Source organism: Onychomys torridus, chromosome X, assembly GCF_903995425.1.
Source record: "Onychomys torridus chromosome X, mOncTor1.1, whole genome shotgun sequence".
Lineage (NCBI taxonomy): Eukaryota > Metazoa > Chordata > Mammalia > Rodentia > Cricetidae > Onychomys > Onychomys torridus.
Genome location: NC_050466.1, coordinates 29,796,765 through 29,815,772, shown reverse-complemented (window position 1 = coordinate 29,815,772; position 19,008 = coordinate 29,796,765). Strand labels below are relative to the sequence as shown.

Here is a 19,008-nt window from a genome sequence, read left to right as displayed (position 1 = left end):
AGCAAAAGATCACAGTGTATCTGCTGTCAAAAAGCAGAGAGTAATGGACGTTGCTGTTCAGTGCATTTTCTTCTTTTTATTCACTCTCGGACTCTAACCTATGGAATAGTGCTACTTATATTTAGGATGGAACTTTCCACTTCAATCAACCTAACTTAGAAAATCCCTCAAAGACAGGCCCTGAGATTTGTTTCCATGGTGATTCTAAATCCTGTCAAGCTGACAACCATCACAACTCTACTTTTTGTCAACTTGACAACTGAACATATTACTTTGAAAGCCATAACATTCCACTTTGACCCCATAGGTTCATGGCCATCTCATAATGCAATATCCACTTATCCAACTTGAAAGTCCTCAAGATTCTCACAGTTCCAACACTATTTAAAAGTCCAAAGTCAAAATCTCAGCTATATTCAAAGTAATATCTTAACTGTGAGCTCCCACAAAATTAAGGAAAAAAATCCAAGAAGTTGCATATATGTGGTTGTTTGAATAAGAAATATCCCTATAGGCTCAGGCATTTGAACATGTGATCCCTGAATGGCACTGTTTGGCAAGGGGTGGGATGTGAGACTTTGCTCGAGACAGTATATTACTAAGGGTAAGCTTTGAAAGTATATCGTCTCTCCTACTTCCAGTTTGCTTTCTCTGTTTCATGTTATTTTAGTGAGGAGGTGATCTCTCAGCTTCCTGCAGTAGCTGCCGTGTTTGTCTGCTCCCATGCCTCCTGCTGTGATGGATGCTTATCTCTCTGGAACCCTGTAGTTGTTGAATGGGAATAGCCCTCATAGGCTAATGTATTAGAATACTTGATTCTCAGCTTGTGGAACTGGCCGGGAAGGGATTAAGAGGTATGGCCTTGTGGGAGGAAGTATGTCATTGTGGGGTGAGCTTTGAAGTTCCCCAATTAAGTGCCATAATCTTTTATAAGTTGTTTTGGTCATGATGTTTTTTCACAGCTATTGGAAAGTAACTAGATAAAGCATAAGCCCAAATATCCAAACACTTCCTTCTATAATTTGCCTTAATTGTGGAGTTTTATCATAGCAACAGAAAAGCAACTAATGCAATATTCCTAATATACAATGACACAGTGTGGTGATATTATGTATTGTGTTCCCCAATATATTGTGACCCTAATATACTTATCTGGGGTCAGAGAACAGAACAGCCACTAGATACAGAGGCCAGAAAATGGTGGCACACACACCTTTAATCCTAGCATTTCTAAGGCAGAGATCCATCTGGATCTCTGTGAGTTCAAGGTCACACGAAAAGCAGCCAGGCATGGTGACTCAGGCCTTTAATCCCAGGAAGTGATGGCAGGAAGCAGAAAGGTATATAAGGCATGAAAATCAGAAGCTAGAAGTTTTTGGTGGTTAAGTTTTTAGGCTTTTGGGCAGCAGTTCAGCTGAGATTCATTCTGGATGAGGACTCAGAGGTTTCCAGTCTGAAGAAACAGGATCAGCTGAGAAGTTGGCCAGGTGAGGTTAGCTGTGGCCTGTTCTGTCTCTCTGATCTTCCAGTGTTCACCCCAACACTTGGCTCTGAGTTTGTTTTATTAATAAGACTCTTTAAGATTCATGCTACAATGCAGAGTAAACATTCCCATTCCAAAATAGAAGAATTGGTACATGGTAAGGATTAATCATATCAAAGCAAGACTGAGACCCAACATGGAAAACACCAACTTCTAAATCACCATGCCTGGTATCTAAGGATAATGATAGAATCACATAGATACCAAAGATCTCTAAAATCCCCTTCCCTCCAGGTCTGCCTCCTGCAACACATAAAATATCACCATTGGACTTGTACCAGCATTTACATGGAGCTTTCCTCAGAGCATACCCTCCAATCTTGCTATCTCCCATATCTTGTGGCCTCCACTGTGACTTAGACTTGACCTTCTTTCACATCTTCATACTGTTCCCTCTAACGAAATCCTTGCAGGAACTCCAACCCTGCTACACATTGCCTTGTCTCAATGGCTCTTCAAGAACTACTGTGCAAGCCTCCATGACCCAGTTCTCAGTAGAGTGTCTTCCTCACCTCCCAAACTGCATAAGCCAGGCCACTTTTCTATAGGCATGTTGGTCTTCCAAACTCCCATCTGGATTGTTCTATTACAGTCTACTAGGCTTTTTCTAGCCCAAATTTCCAAATCCTTCCACATGACTCCCAGTCCCTAAGGCTTATGAATCACAGGCTAGGTTGATTGCAACAATGAATTCACATTTCAGTGTCACTGAACAAAGAAAACTGAAGGAAGTATGAGTTTATTTTGGCTCACAGGTTGAGGTTGCCATCCATGATGACAGAAATGGCTGTGGGAGCAAACAGTGGATGGTAACAGTGCAGCTGTAGTTAAGAAGCAGGGAGTGAAGATGGCATCTGCTCCATTCCCTTTTCTGTCCAGTACCCCAGCCCATGGAATGGTACCAACCACATTTCAGGTGAGTCTTTCTACCTCAAATAACTTAATCTAGAAAATCCCTCATGGATAAGCCCAGAGAGTTTTTTTTTCCATAGTGACTCTAAATGCAGGCTCAAAAACTTACATGTATAATCCTATTTATGCAGTGGTTTTGAAATGCCTAAGTCTTAGAAGGCAGAATAGGATTTGGGCAGGGATCATGAAAAGGGGAGGATGATGATGAATGTAGTTACAAAAGAGCAAAACAAATGCGTCTTTTGGAAATGTTTTGTATCTTAATTGAGGTCCAGAATATATAAACATACATACATGATACAATTGTGTAGGACTTAAAACGTATAAGTATAAATAAAATGGAAGTTATAATCAAATCAGTGAAATACATGTCAATATACTGATTGTACTATTATGGTCTACTTTCTCACAATTTTACCATTTAGGAAACTGAGCAAAAGTGTCAATAAGCCTATGGATTATGTCTAATTACTAGATGAGCCCATAACTACCAAAATAAATCAATTCATTTTAAAGAATCATCGTGAAAACATTCAGTTAAAAAAATTAAATGGCCAAAGTAGAAGCGGGGAGAAGGATAGGATTATAGCAGTAGAGACAAGGAGAGATTGTTGGATTTTAGAGGGAGAGGATTTTGAAAACAGAACTGGCAAATTTTGCTGAGGGTTGCATGCAGGGTATACAAAAAGAGTATCTCAGGAGTTTTAAGCTGGAGGTGTCTGCTGCTGGAGGAGGTTTGGTAGGAGGGGAAGAGGGAGAGGTTAAGATGATAAAATGTGGGGCCAGGATAATATCCTTAAATATACAAATAAAGAAAAGAAAAGGAAAAAAATCCTAAAAATCAAGACTTCAAGAAAGATTCTCAAAGACTGGCCTCTAAAATATATCCCTCAAACTTTGCTACTCCATTATGAGAGTGTTCCATGTTCAGATGATTCACAGCCTGCCTGTGAGAAGGAATTTTTAATCTTCAGGTAGTGTCTTGAGGAGCATGAGCCTCAGGACTTGAGATCGTGTCACACCCAACAAATCCAAGAGATAAACATCCCCCTCTTCCCAGCAAACAAAGCAGATCCAACATGGCTGCTATTGCACGTTGCAAAAGTCTCCAAGGGCAGAAACTTTCCAGTAAATACTGTATAAAGAATGACTTCACTATGCCACCTGAACACTTCTTTCCACTGAGGGCTTGCTTGCTTCCCCCAGGTCCAGTCTGTCATTCTTATATTTGATAAGAGGCTTCAGGAGACACGGCCCTGGCTGCCACCCTCTCCATCATGTTTCTAACCCCATCTATTGGCGCATTCTTTATTCTCTGCACTTGCATTAGAATTCTCTCTGGGGAACCCAATTAGGGCAAGCTCATCAAGCAAAACGGATGTGCCCTCTGTATGAAGTACATATAGCAATGTTTAACATGTTAGTATTGAGAGACTCAAACAACAAACTGGCACTGTTCCCATAACACCTGTCACTTCTGGACAGGACCACATGGGGGAGTAGAAAGGAGGGAGGAAGAGACGAGGACTGAAACATTTGGGGACATAGCTGTCTCCCACTGCTGCTCTGCCATGCCTAGAAAAGCAATGAAAGCTAAAGGCAAGAACTCAGTTTCCCAGGCCCCTGGTGAGGCAATGAGAGCTCTAAGCCAATTAGTTTCATAGCGAATGAGAGCATTGCTCAGTCTGGAGAAACGAAGCAAGGAGGAGGCTAAGATGGAGACAGGAGCTATTTCCAGTAGTGAGAGTACAGCTGTCAGTATTGGTGACATGTGAATGAGGGAGGGAATTGCTTTCTTTAGTGTGACTTCAATACTCAAACCTAATGATAACAGCAAGTTATGAGAGACAAAGGAGGTAGGTTTAGGTGGGGACAGATCTATTGATAGCCAGTCTTTCTGCCCATCAGCCTGGCTCACCATCCTTGGTATTTGTGGCCTGGAACCACTGAATATTTCAAAATGCCCTGTTGAACTTCTACTCCTTTAGCCTTGTACTATGGTGCAAAGTCTAATCTCCTTGACTCTGTACAAAAGACTTTCTCTACATCATACTCAGTAGAGTCCTTATCTCAAGGGACTGAAGAAGGAAACTAGAGAGAGGCTAAGTTTCGTCAGTATATAAGTGAATGTTTTTAAAGGTAGTTATTTCATGTGTATAGGTGTTTTGGGGGGTGGCTGGGTTGAGACAGGATTTCTCTGTGTTGCTTTGCTCCTTTCCTGGAACTCACTTGGTAGCCAAGGCTGGCTTCGAACTCACAGAGATCCGCCTGGCTCTGCCTCCCAAGTGCTGGGATTAAAGGTGTGCGCCACCACCGCCTGGCGTGTATAGGTGTTTTATCTGCATGTGTGTCTGTGTACCATGTGAGTACCTGGTGACCACAAAGGTCAGATAAGAACACTAGTTCCTCTGGAATTGGACATACAGATGGTTGTGAGCCACTATGTGGGTGCTGGGAATGGAACCCAGGTCTTCTGAAAGATCAGCCAGTACTCTTAACCAGTAAGCCACCTCCAGCCCCAAATAGTTTTTTAAATCAAATTTGTGGAGTCACCTCTTTTCTCTCTCCTCTCCTGAGGACTCCTATTATGCATTTAGTTGTGGAATATTCATTTATACTGTGTAAATATGTAACATGAATCTTAAAAGGTATTATAATAAAAAAACAGAGCCAGATATTGGGGTGAAAGCTGAAAGATCAGAGAAGCAGAACAGCCAGACACTAGTAATTAACTCTATGAAATCCTCAGCCTCGAGGGAGCGCGTTCCTGTTTCCTCATGCTTTTTATACATTTCTCTGCCCAGCCAATTCACTTCCTGGGATTAAAGGTGTGGGTGCTTCCCAGTACTGGGATTAAAGGTGTGTGCCACCACTGCCTGGCTCTGTTTCCAGTGTGGCCTTGAACAAACAGAGATCCAGATGAAGCTCTGCTTCCAGAGAGATAGGATTAAGGGTGTATGACACCACTGTCTGGCCTGTATGTCTAATCTAGTGACTGGCTCTGTCCTCCAATTCCCAACCAAGTTTATTAGGGTATACAATATATCACTACATAAATATATGTCACTGTGATTGGTTTAATAAAGAAGACAACTGTCCAATAGCTAGACAGGATAAGGTTAGGTGGGAGAACCAGAGACACTGAGAAGAAAAAGGATGAAGTCAGAGGAGTCACCAGCAAGAGACGGAGAGGAAACAAGAGGTGTAAAATAAAAGAGAAGCAATGCCACATAGCAGAATGAAAATTAATAGAAATGGGTTAATTTAAGTTGTAAGAGTTAGCCAGCACCCAGACTGAGCTATTGGCTGAGCATTTAATTAGTATTAAATCTCTGAATGGTTATTTGGGAGCAGCTGCCAAGGCACAGAAAAACTATGTCTATAAATGGCACCCCAACAGCTAGCATCTACATTCAAATAAAACTCAATCAAGCTTTCAAAGGGTTCCAAACACACAAAAACTAAACCCAATATGATTTCCTAGTCTTGCGTCTCTTATGCCAGCTGCAGTACCAAGACATGTCTCCCAACAGCTACCTGTGGAAGGAGGCAGCCACCAGCTGCCATGCCCTACTGTCTTGCACTAAGGTAAGCTATGCTACACCACTGGCAGCTGACATAGAAGTTTAAGATTCATCTTATGTGATCAAAAAACAATATAGCTACTCAGTAAAGACAGATACAGATGGAAAAAACCTCTAAATGTATTACAGTGTGCTTAAAAATATACATAGACTTGGGAGAAAAAGGAGAAAGGGTAGCGATAGTCATAGATTAACAAGTAGTTAAAAATAATAGTAAAGTCCTTAAAACTTATAAAGAAAAATATAATAAGCCACATAAATATGAAAAATACACAGAGAATCTGAATTCTGTATGTTATTGTATTGTCTTTAGATTTTCTGGTTGCTAATAAAGAAACAACAGTTTCTAAAACACATTGGATTATGAAAACTGTTGAATTAAACCAATCTACACATTTTTTTAAAAATGTCTTGGCTTCAAAAGGGAAATCAAAAGATGTGTTAATTGTGGTTGATATTTTATTTGTGCTGAAATCTGTGGATATTTTATTTGTATGTTAATAAATAAAGTTTTATTTATTCCTGGAGATCAGAGGAAATAGCAAGCCATTAAGTAAACACAAAAAGTCAGGCAGTGGTAGCACATGCCCTTAATCCGATCACTTGGCAGGCAGGATCTCTGTGTGTTTAAGGTCACACTGGGAAGAGAGCCAAGCATGGTGACACATGCCTTTAATCCCAGTACCAAACATAGGGACCTGGAGGTCTGTACAGATAGGCAGTAACAAGGAAGTGAGGTAACTGGGCTAAGAGCCAATGAGAGGGCAGAACAGAAAGGCAATAAAGGCTCAGGTAGCTCACTTTTGGTAACTGCAGAGCTGGAGAGGTAAGGTTGGTGGCTATTACTATTTCCCTGACCTCCAAGGCTTTCACCCCTATATTTGGCTCTGTGTTTTTTATTTAATAAGACTGTTTAGAAATTTGTCTGCAATTGGGACTCGCCATATAGACCTAAGAAAGTTTAAAGATTCTGAATGCACAGAAACGGAGCTACACTTGGCTTCCTAGTCTCACAGTCTCATGCCAGCATCAGTGCAAACTCATCTCCTGACAGCTACCTGTGAGATGGAGCTGGTCTCTAGTACACAGAGGCATCTCCAGGCTGCATAGTATAGTATGTGGTAGATTTAGCCTTTGCTAGTACAGACAAAAAAAATGTTTCTAGGCTACACGCTGCTTTAACAGAGGCATAAACACACTGCTCCTGAGGGTTGGTGGTACACACAGCTCCCAGAGCCAGAGCTGGTGGTAAATGTACCACTGCCATGTTGGAAAGCTGAGGTGGGCAGAGCCATCAGCCCAAGCTGCCATTTCAGTACCAGTAATGCTGCAGTTTAAAGCAATAGATACACAATAAGGCAGATTCAGATGGAACAAGACCTTAAATGGTTTACAATGTATGTAAAAATGTACATAGGCTTATAAGAGAGGAGAAAATGAATATAGATAGGTATGGGAAGAAATAATTTTAAAAGATAAAGTCTTTAAAGAGATAGTAAGGGTAATATAAAAAATAAGCCACGTAAAGATGGATATTACACAGAGAATCTGGTTTATATTGTCTTTGGGATTTTTGACTGCAGAGAGACAGTTGATTGTAAAAGCTGCTGAGTTAAATCAACATGTATATTTTAAAGATACCTTGACTTCAAAATTTGGATCTATGGATATGTTTCTCTGGAAAGGAGGCTCTGCTTCTGTTTCCACAGGAAGCAAGAGACTATGGATTTGTTCCAGATTAAGATATATCAGGTTTGACCAGCCAAGACCCCCTGAAAGGTCTTTGATGATACTGTGGCCCAGATGATCCAACATCCAGAATGGTTTCAAGGCAACTGGCTCAGACATGCAGCCTCACAGACTATTTCAGTCAGGACTTGACCATAATTCTTAATTTTCACAGGATCCCCATAAGAATACAGCACCCTTTATCAGCAGGAAGTAGCCTGGAACATTATACCCACTTTCCCAAGAAATGGATTATGGATGTTTGTCTTTGTTTACATTGTTGGTTACAAATTGTTATTGGTCATAGTCAATCTCTTTCTAAAAGAAGAAAGAAAGATATAGATATATAGGATAAGATAAAAGGGTAAATTATTGAACCCACTTTTAAAGAGCAACTTGTTCAAAATGTTTTACATTGGTATAGTTTTTAGTATATTGATACAAATTTAAAGTTATTTTTTTAATACTGTTCATGTATTTCTACTCTTGTTTAAGGTATAGGTATACAAGTCATTTAAAATTGTAATGGATAATTAAGAAATGCAGATTAATAATTAGTCTTCTATGAAACTTATAGTCATGTTGTTTTCTAGGTATAAATACATATAATTCAATTAGGTAGTTAATCTTCAAACACTTCAAAGACCTACAAAATATGGCATTTACAATGTTTTAAAAACTTAGACTTTCTGGACAGTGAGACATGTCTGCTCCTGACAGTACTGATTTACTTCAAAGATAAAGATGGGCATTGAAGACACTCCATATGGAGTTTATCTTTTTCCTGGCAAAAATAGCCATTTGGGCAAGAAACTTCTTGCCTGGACTACTTGACAAAATGTTGTGTCGATTGGACATGCAGGACCCATAGAAAGGTAACCACTGAACTTTGCAAGGCAAAATGGTCCTTTGGGTTCCTTCTTCACAGAGGAAACTGCCAGACAATCTACAAGACACAGAAAAGTTGCTGAGAGACTCAAGATCTGTGAGCTGAAAATGGATGCCCCAACATTACAGAGGAACTTTGGGTAACTGTTCAGGCAGCCAGCTGCCTCTGTCATTATAGATTTTTGGAAGTTGCTTACAATGTTCTTCCTGTTTACTTAGGTAATATTATATCCTTCTGAGGTCTTTGATGTAGGTGAAGACTGGATAATTATAATTTTCCTTGGTTATGATAAAAGATAAATTAGATATAAAACCTTAAACACACAAATATAGGATAGATAGAAAATATTTTCTTTAATTTTACAAAATACAAATAGACTAGATATTGTAACTGTAATTCTTGCTTGATAACTGTTTTGTTATATGTAATTTTAATAGGTTAAAGTTAAAACCTTTTTGTTTAGACAGAAAAGGGGAAGTGATTGGGGAATGTCTTTTTGTATGCTGCAAATATGTGTTGCTCTGATTGGTACTGGTATAAAAACTGACATGTGGACCAATGGAATCGAATTGAAGACCCTGGCATTAACCCACACACCTATGATTTTTGAGAAAGAAGGAAAAACTGTACCTTTGAAAAAAGAAAGCCTCTTCAACAAATGGTGCTGGCATAACTGGATGTCAACATGCAGAAGACTGCAAATAGATCCATATCTGTCACTATGCACAAAACTCAAGTCCAAGTGGATCAAAAACCTCAACATAAATCCAGTTAGATAGAAAGTAGGAAGTAGTCTGGAAAAAATGGTATAGGACACCACTTCCTAAATATAATAACAGTAGCACAGACACTGAGAGTGATAATAAATGGGATCTCCTGAAACTGAGAAGCTTTTGTAGAGCAAAGGACATTGTCAATAAGACCAAACAAGAGCCTACAGAATGGGAAAAGGTCTTCACCAAACCCCGCATCTGACAGAGGGCTGATCTTCAAAATATGTAAAGAATTAAAAAAGCTAGATACCAAAATACTAAACAATCCAATTTAAAAATGGGCTACAGAGCTTAACAGAGAATTCTCAACAGAAGAATCTCAAATGGCTGAAAGGCATTTAAGGAATTGCTCAACATCCTTAGTCATCAGGGAAATGCAAATCAAAACAATTCTGAGATACCATCTTACACCTGTCAGAATGGCTAAGATTAAAAACACTGAAGACAGCTTATGTTGGAGAGGATGTGGAGCAAGGGGAACACTCCTCCACTGTTGGTGGGAATGCAAACTTGTACAGCCACTCTGGAAATCAGTATTGTGGTTTCTCAAAAAATTGGGAATAAATCTTCCTGAAGACCCAGTTATACTACTCTTGGGCATATATCCAAGGAATGCTCAATCTTACCACAAGGAAACATGCTCAACTATGTTCATATCAGCATGATTCATAATAGCAAGAACCTGAAAACAACCTAGATGCCCCTCAACTGAAGAATGGATAAAGAAAATATGGCACATATACACAATGGAGTATACTCAGCAGTAAAAAACAATGATATCATGAAATTTTCAGACAAATAGATGGAACTAGAAAATACCATCTTGAGTGAGGTAACCCAAACCCAGGAGGACAAACATAGTATGTACTCACTCATAAGTAGATATTAAATGTGAGGGAAGGGATGGCCACTCTGCAACCCACAACTCCAGAGAGGATAGTTGACAGGGAAAGACCCTAGGAGGGACACATGGATGACCCTGTGAAGGAGAAGTGGATGAGATCTACATGAGTGGATTGGGGTGGGGGTAGAGGGCAAGGAGTAGGGGATGAAAACATAGGGAAATGGGAGGGTCAAGCTGGACCAGGGACAGAGTGGGAGGGCAGGGAGGAAGGTGCCATGATAGATGAGGACATCATGGGAATAGGAAGAGGCAGGGTGCTAAGGAGGCTCTCAGGAATCCACAAGGTTGAACCCACCTTGGTCTGTTGGCAGTGGTCCAGAGGGTGTCTGGACCAGTCAACTCTGGTGACCAGCCTAGCAAATAACCTAGCTGTCATCATAGAGCCTGTGTTCAGTCTCTGATGGAGGCAGATACAGAGATCCACGGCCAGACACCAGGCTGAGCTCTGGGAATCCAATTGATGAGAGAGAGGAGAGATACTGCAGGCAAGGGATGTCGAGATCATAATGGGAGAACATGCGGAGATGACCAGTCACACTAGTGGAAGCCCATGAACTGTGGACTGGTGGCTGTGGAGCCCCCATGGGACTGACTGGACTAGGCCCTCTGAATATGGAAGACGGTTGTTTGGCTCAAACTGTTTGGGGGGCACCCAGGCAGGGGGATTGGGATCTGTCCAGGCTTCTGGAAGCTGGTGTCTGTGGTGCGATACCTTGCACAGCCTTGGTGCAGTGGGAAGGGCCTTGGACCTGTCTAGGCTCAGTGTGCTGGGCTCTGCTGACACCCCATGGGAGACCTCAATTTGGGGGAAGTGGGGTGACTTGGGAAAGAGGGCTGGGCGTGAGAGGAAGGGGGATTTGTGGATAGCATGTGGAGTGAGTAGAAAATTTCTTAATAAAGAAAAATGAAAAAAAGTTTTAATAACATAAGGATTTTCTTGACAGTGAGACATATCTGCTCATGACAGCACCAATTTACTTCAAAAAAGATGATGGGCACTGAAGAAACTTCATATGGAGTTTGCTTTACTTTATGGCAAAAACTAGTCATTTGGGCAAAGAAATTGCCCTTGCCTCAATTGCTGACCATGTACTTTTCAAACTGGACCCACAAGATGCAAAAGAAAGCAACTGCCAAACTTTATGAAGACAAGGTAGGACAGTGCTTCAAATTTCCTGCTTCTCAAAAATGTCTGTTAGATATAGTAGGCCTGTAGGCCAAAGATGGATGCCCCAATGCTACAGAATAACTTTGGGTGACTGTCCACGCAGCCAGATGTTTCTGACATCAGGAAACATTTCACCCTTCCTGGGTCTTTGATTGAGTTAAACACAAAATAATTGGACTAAAAGATGTCCTTAGTTATTATAAAAAGGTAAATTAGGTATAAAATTTTAGACTCACAAAAATGAGATAGTATATTCTCTAAATTTGCCAAATACAAATCAACTAGATATTATAACTATAATTCTTACTTTTTAACTGTTTTGTATATTTTACTATATTAAAGTTAAGACCTTCCTTTTTTAGACAAAAGGGGCAATTTTGGAATATTCCTTAACACTGTGTAAATATATGTCACTGTGATTGGCTTAATAAACAAGCTGACTGTCCAATAGCTGGACAGGATATGGTTAGATGAGAGAGCCAGACTAATGTGGTGATATTTTGTGTCCCCCAATATATTGTACATCCTAATAAACTTATCTGGGGTCAGAGGACAGAACAGCCACTAGATAGACATAGAGACCAGAAAATGGTGGCACACACACCTTTAATCCTATCACTTGGGAGGCAGAGATCCATGCAGATCTCTGTGAGTTCAAAGCCACACTGGAAACAGGCAGGTATGGTGACTCACACCTATAATCCTAGGAAGTGATGGCAGAAAGCAGAAAGGTATTTAAGTTGTGAGAACCCGGAACTAGAGCTAGTTAAGCTTTTAGTGTTTTTTAGCAGCAGTTCAGCTGAAATCCATTTGGATGAGAAATCAGAGGCTTCCAGTCTGAGGAAACAGGATTGGCTGAGCAGTTGGCCAGGTGAGGTTAGTTGTGGCTTGTTGTGTCTCTGTGACCTTCCAGCATTCAGCCCAATACCTGGCCCTGGTTTTGCTTTTATTAAAAGATCTTTTAAGATTCATGCTACAGACTAAGGACACTGGGAAGAAGAAGGGAAGATTCAGAGGGTTGTCAGCAAAACACAGAGTGGAAACAGGAGGTGTGAGATGAAATAGAGATAACACCACATATAAGATTGTATATTAATAGAAATGAGTTTATTTAAGTTGTAAGAGCTAGTTCATAATAAGCCTGAGCTATTGGCCAAGCATTTAGTATTAAGTCTCTGAATGGTTATTTGGGAGTGGCTGCTGAGACACAGAAAAAACGCCACCTACATATAGTGGTTAATGTATAGATATTTTACAAGTCTCTGAGGCTTCATTTATCTTTTAGCTCCTTCAGACTAGACAATATTCATCTACCTTTGAGTTTGCTGTTGAGCCAATCTATTAAATTTTTTCATTCAATGATTATGCTTCCCAACTGCTAAATTTCTATTGTGTTCTTTTTTTTCCCCCAGGGCCTTGCACTTGCTAGGCAAGCGCTCTACCACTGAGCTAAATCCCCAACCACTATTGTGTTCTTTTTATAATATTTCTTCATTGATTTACTTTATTTGAGGAAAAATCATTGTAAGAGTTGCCTTTAGCTTTCTTTGAACATACTTATAATAACTGCTTTGAAGTTGGTCTGCTTAGGTTAGGAATAGCCCATGTACAGAGAGTTTTCATTGACTGCCTTTTTGGTATATAGGTTATACTTTCTTGTTTGTATGTATTCTATTTGTTTTTTCATAGAAAACTGGACACTTTTTTGTTTGTTTGTTTTTGTTTTTCGAGACAGGGTTTCTCTGTGTAGCTTTGCACCCCTCCTGGAACTCGCTTTGGAGACCAGGCTGGCCTTGAACTCACAGAGATCCTCCTGGCTCTGCCTCCCGAGTGCTGGGATTAAAGGCATGTGCCACTACCACCCGGCTGAAAACTGGACATTTTAAATAAAGTATCATAGCAATTATAAAATTGTATCTATTATCCGGCACTTGGTGTTGTCACTGTTCATGTATTTAGTGACTTGACTAAACTAAGTATGTGACTTTGGGTAAATTATTACATTCTACAGCTTCAGATGTTCCTGCTGAGGCCACTTTCCCTTATCTTTATTTTTAAGATGTATCGCCCATTGGTCAACAGAGTATGGTGGTTAGAGACTAATTGGTTATAAGTTGCATGTTTTAAGGATTTCACACTTATCTTTGAATGTGTATGTAGCTGGGAGATCACCTTTCCAAGTCAATGGAAAACTGTTTATTTAGGAACTAGTGTTTTCAATTCTCTAATTGTTTAATTTAAGTGTATTCTGTGGCATGGGATTCTTCCTTTTCATCTGAGGTGAGTGTGGATTTAGCAGAACCCTTTCAAGCTGTCTTTTCCCTGATATTTTAAGCTTATAGCTGATTTAGCTTTATCACTATCTCTGAGCAGTTCTCTTCCTGCTACTATTCTCTCTCTCTCTCTCTCTCTCTCTCTCTCTCTCTCTCTCTCTCTCTCTCTCTCTCCCTCTGTTCAAAAACATTCCAGGGCATGAGTTCCTCTAGTTTCTTATACAAAACATCTTCCCCATCATTCTTTGCATCTTTACCACTTCTTTCAGGAATAACCTTACTGCCAGAACACCTCAACTGCTTCTCTATGTAGATCCTTCTTATGGAGTGAATGCTATAAGTTTTGGGGCTGCTGACACTCATCAGTGTAATTTCTACAGCATGGAGATGAGAAAAGAGGATGTGCTGGGGTTAAACAACTTCTATTACCTTTCCAATATGTTAATAGATCCCCTGAGTTAGGGAACTGGGAAAAATACAAGAGCTGCCTTCTTGGCTACATCTGTGCATGTAGGGCTGTTCAGTCTGCTGAGAGTACATCCACACACAGCATTAAGGGCATGGTGGGTGCCATCTCTGGCTCCTCAGATGCTATGAAATAGATATCTCCCAATTTTAGTTCACCCCCAAAGACATGAAAGTGTTTTGTTTGGTAATTTTAACTAGTTTAACAGTTGTCTCTCTGGAGAAATAGATTACTGATCACACACCATGAAGGAATTGTGCAAACTTAAATAAATCTGAGATCAAAATCACAGTTGAGGTCTTGTGATTGAGAACCAGAACCAAGGTTGGGTAGGGAAAGTAAAGACTATCATCATTAATAGTCTGGATCGATAGAGAACTAGACAGGAAGAAAATTCATTCATGCCATGCAAAATATATGTGTTATAGCCATCCTTGAGCTGGGTTTAAGTCTATTTTATCTTCATAAATGTCACAAATGGCTGTTGCATAGCTGACAACAGACTTATAACCCATCCAACTCACATAACGTTTGTCTACTCTGAAGCAGGATGCTTCCTTTGTCTTCAAATATTTTCCTGGCCAACACTGGGAGGAGGCAAAAAAATCTCTTAGTGGCTTCTTATTCTGATGTTTTTTTGTTTTTGTTTTTGTTTTTAAGATTTATTTATTTATTATGTATACAGTGTTCTGTCTGCACATATCCCCGCAGGCCAGAAGAAGGCACCAGATCTCATTACAGATGGTTGTGAGCCACCATGTGGTTGCTGGGAATTGAACTCAGGACCTAAGGAAGAGCAAGCAGCAGTCTTAACCTCTGAGCCATCTCTCCAGCCCTTATTCTGATGTTTTGAGGTTTTTTCCCCATGTTGCTGGAGTAGAGAATTGAAAAACACTTTGTAGAAATCAACAGCATGACTCCATATTGCATGGAGCAGATGAGAGAATGAGGCAAAACAAAAATTAGATCAGGATTTCCATACATATGTCCAAGGCTTGTTTTTGATCCTTTAGAACAGCATGATCTTGAGCAAGACATTTAACTTTTTATTTTCATCTTTTCTCCTCTCTAAAATGAGGATATTGATGTTTTTACAGAGTTCCAGGGGTGATAAAAAATAATCTGGCCTCTGCTTATCTCTTAAAACCATTTCAAAACTAATACTCTTTTTAATTCAATACACTCAAAACACACTGATTTTTTTTGTGTGTGTGTTCCTTGAACACAAGTATTTGTACCCTTGGGGACTTTAGTTTTCCTATTATCCCTTTTGTGACAGATTAAATATCATTTCTGAAAAGTGACTTTCCCTGACAATTCAATTTAAAATGAAGCCAAACAAAAATTATAGGTTGTGCCTATTCCAGTCATTCTACCTCATCGTTTTATTGTTTTCATTACACTTACCAATACCTAAACATAGAGACAATATAGCTTATTTGGATAGTACTAAATGGCCTGGGTTTGAATCGTGTTTCTGCCAGTTCCTACTAAATGATTATCTCAGTAACTTTTCTACTTCTATAAAGAGAAATTATAACCACATCAGCTCATAAAAGAAATCATTTAATTGGAGCCTTGCTTATGGTTTTAGGGTGTTAATCCATGATCATCATGACAGGAAGCAGACAAGCATGGTGATGGAGCAGTAGCTGAGAGCTTTATATCCTGATCTTCAGGAAACAGGCAGAGAAAGAGAGGATAGGTCTGGTTTGGCTTTTGGAAACCTCAAAGCCAACCTCCAGTGACACATCTCCTCCAACAAGGACATATTTCAACAAGGCCACCCCTCCTAAACCTTCTCAAACAGTTCAGCTGGGGATTAAGCATACATATGAGCCTAAGATTATCCTAGTCTACATATAAGAATTATGTAGCTGTATAAAAGGATTAGAAATCATTTTGTGTACTGCTATTAATTGTATTCCAGGATCTACTGTTGCATTTTAAAAAATCAAAGTTCAGAGTAGTGTCTATAGTATGCTCTCTTTTATCTGGGTTTGAAGAAAAGTAAGAATAGGAGTGTAGAGCTTTTTTTCCGTTTGAAGACACCATTACAATGACTTTGGCAAGTGATTTAACCACCCTCAGCTTTAGGTTCCTTGTCTGTAAAATAGTAATGATAACAATGTCTACTTCAAGGTGTTGTGAGTTAGTATCTGTGAAGTCCTCAGCATGGATTCTGGAACATAATAAGGTTTTTTTGTCAGTGCTAACTCTTGTGGTGTGAGGATATAAAATAGCCCTCTAGTGATCCCTGCCTTATGATACTTACAGACCATTTGGTCTGTGAGAGAAGACAGAAGTCATGGCATGCCCCTTCTGAGCTAGGTTATAAAAGACTTCATCTTTCATCCTGGGTACTCTCAGTTATCTTTGCTATTTCCCTTGGGTAATTAACCCATGGGAAAGGACATTAACAGCCATATTGATCACTCTATGAAGAAAGCTATGAGATGATCATACTTGCATGCATGAATACATACATACATATATACATACATACATACATACAGAGAGAGAGAGAGAGAGAGAGAGAGAGAGAGAGAGAGAGAGAGAGAGAATCCAAAATCAAATGACAGAACTTGGCAGCAGATTTGTTACCCCACATTGCTTGACTTCAAACTCATAAAAAATCTTTAGCCAGAATTATTAAGCTGAGCTGCTCCAGGATTTCTGACTTCCAGAAGTCATCTGAGATAGTAAATATTTGTTGTTGTGGCCACTGTTTTAAAGTGATTTGTTATAAAACAATAGATTGTTAATATGGCCATTAAATGATATTGTTGGTTTACCTCATTATTAATCGTGACTGTTTGTTCTATCCCTAGGCCTTCTTTAGTGGACTTCTGAGTTGAAAGTGAGCAAATGCAGTAAGTATGGTTCAAATTTTGACTAAAAGGCTCAGACAAGCCTTACTTAGTTGTTATTTTAATTATTGTGCTATAATGTAGACCATTGTACTAGGAATGGCATCTGTGCTCACTGCACCTGATAGCTGAGTGATCTTAGATAAGTCATTTCATATCCTGGAACATTCTCCTATCTCCAACAGACAAACTGATATCTTTCCCACCTACTGAAATGAGTAAATTGTGAAGATGAAATGAGACGATATATGGGAAACTGGTGGTAAAATAAGCAAAGTCGCGACAACATCAAATTTCCTCTAACACTTGTGTTGTCCTTGTCCTTCACAGCTATGTGAACAAATATCCCCTGAAGTTTTTCACTATAAATTATTAGTAGTAATTTCTATGTTGGCATATGGAATTAGGCTCTGCTGTAGTTTTTAATATAATTTAATATAACAGTTTTCCATTCAGTCCTCCCCAATTTTCCAGTTCTGTAACTAGCAATTATTATGTCAAAGCAGAAATTGTTCCTCCTAATGTACCAAAACATCACGCTCTTCAAATAGTTGTGATTTCCCCCATCATATTTATTCCTTTTAATTTAGGTTTGAGCAAGCAACTCCTTACTGCAAACAGATCAGTCCAGAAATGAATTCTCCATTTGAGCAATTTTCTTGTGGAGCAAGGAACTGCCCATACTTTGGAATAGGCATTTTTCCTTAATTCTCTGTTTGCCACATTCCTAGGCCTGCTGCATGACAGTTTCTTTTGAAGAACTTTCTTCAGGGACAGATTGAAGCATCTGCTTTTAGTCACACAATGAAGGATTATGTAGTGATACAAAAGGATTATAACACTTTGTGTACTGCTATTAATTGGATTCTACTGGATCTACTGTTGGGTTAAAAAAAAACAAAACTAAGAATAGTATGCAATATGCTACCTTTTATCTGGGGTGAGGAGAAAGGTAAGAATAGAAGTGTGGGTTCAGGTAAAAATTGCTGAATATTTAGCTTCGATATTCGGGACTGAGAAGGACAAGGTTAACTGCTCTTTTCACTTTAAGATTGGGGCCTGCTGGCACAGGGACCAGTGCTCCCGACTTCACAACAAACCAACTTTCAGCCAGACCACAGTGCTGCTCAACTTGTACCGGAATCCACAGAACACAGCCCAAACCGCAGATGGATCACACTGTCATGTGAGCGATGTGGAGGTGCAAGAACACTATGATAACTTCTTTGAGGAGGTATTCACAGAACTGCAGGAGAAGTACGGAGAGATTGAAGAAATGAATGTGTGTGACAACCTTGGAGACCACCTCGAGGGCAATGTCTATGTTAAGGCTGTGCATGCTGAGCTGTCTCCTGTCACTGACTTCCGAGAGTCTTGCTGCTGGCAGTGTGAAATGGGGGAATGTACCCGAGGTGGCTTCTGCAACTTTATGCACCTATGATCCATATCCCGGAAGCTGCGCCGGCAGCTCTATGGGCGAGGACCCAGGCATAGGTCACCTCCAAGATCCCATACAGGACACCGTCCCCGAGAAAGAAACGGACGTGGTTCCCCAAACCACCGGCATGGTCGCTTCTAAGACTGTGGTGCTCTTCACCTCTTCCTGTGTAGAATCCCTTCTCAAAGCCTTCTTCACTTTCCAGCTCCATCATCCCCAGGCTTCAGAGCTTCATGATACAATCTGTCAATCTGTTCAACAGAGTAACTCCCTCCTCCCATCCCTTCTATAATAAAGCTTAGGAAGTTTGTCTAAAAAAAAAAAAGTGTGGAATTACTTTTCTATTTGAAGACAATCCTAAAAGGTAAGCCAAAAAAATAAATAAATAAAGATGACTACCTATGAAAGGAAGGAGGGACCATTTAAAAAATAGAGAAAGGAGCGGTTACTAATATAGACA

General features: G+C 39.8%; 1 pseudogene; it reads left to right on the top strand.

The window, feature by feature from the left end:
• The first annotated feature begins 4,122 nt into the window (after window positions 1-4,122).
• LOC118574590 lies at window positions 4,123-18,689 on the top strand (annotated as a pseudogene).
• Window positions 18,690-19,008: the final 319 nt, after the last annotated feature.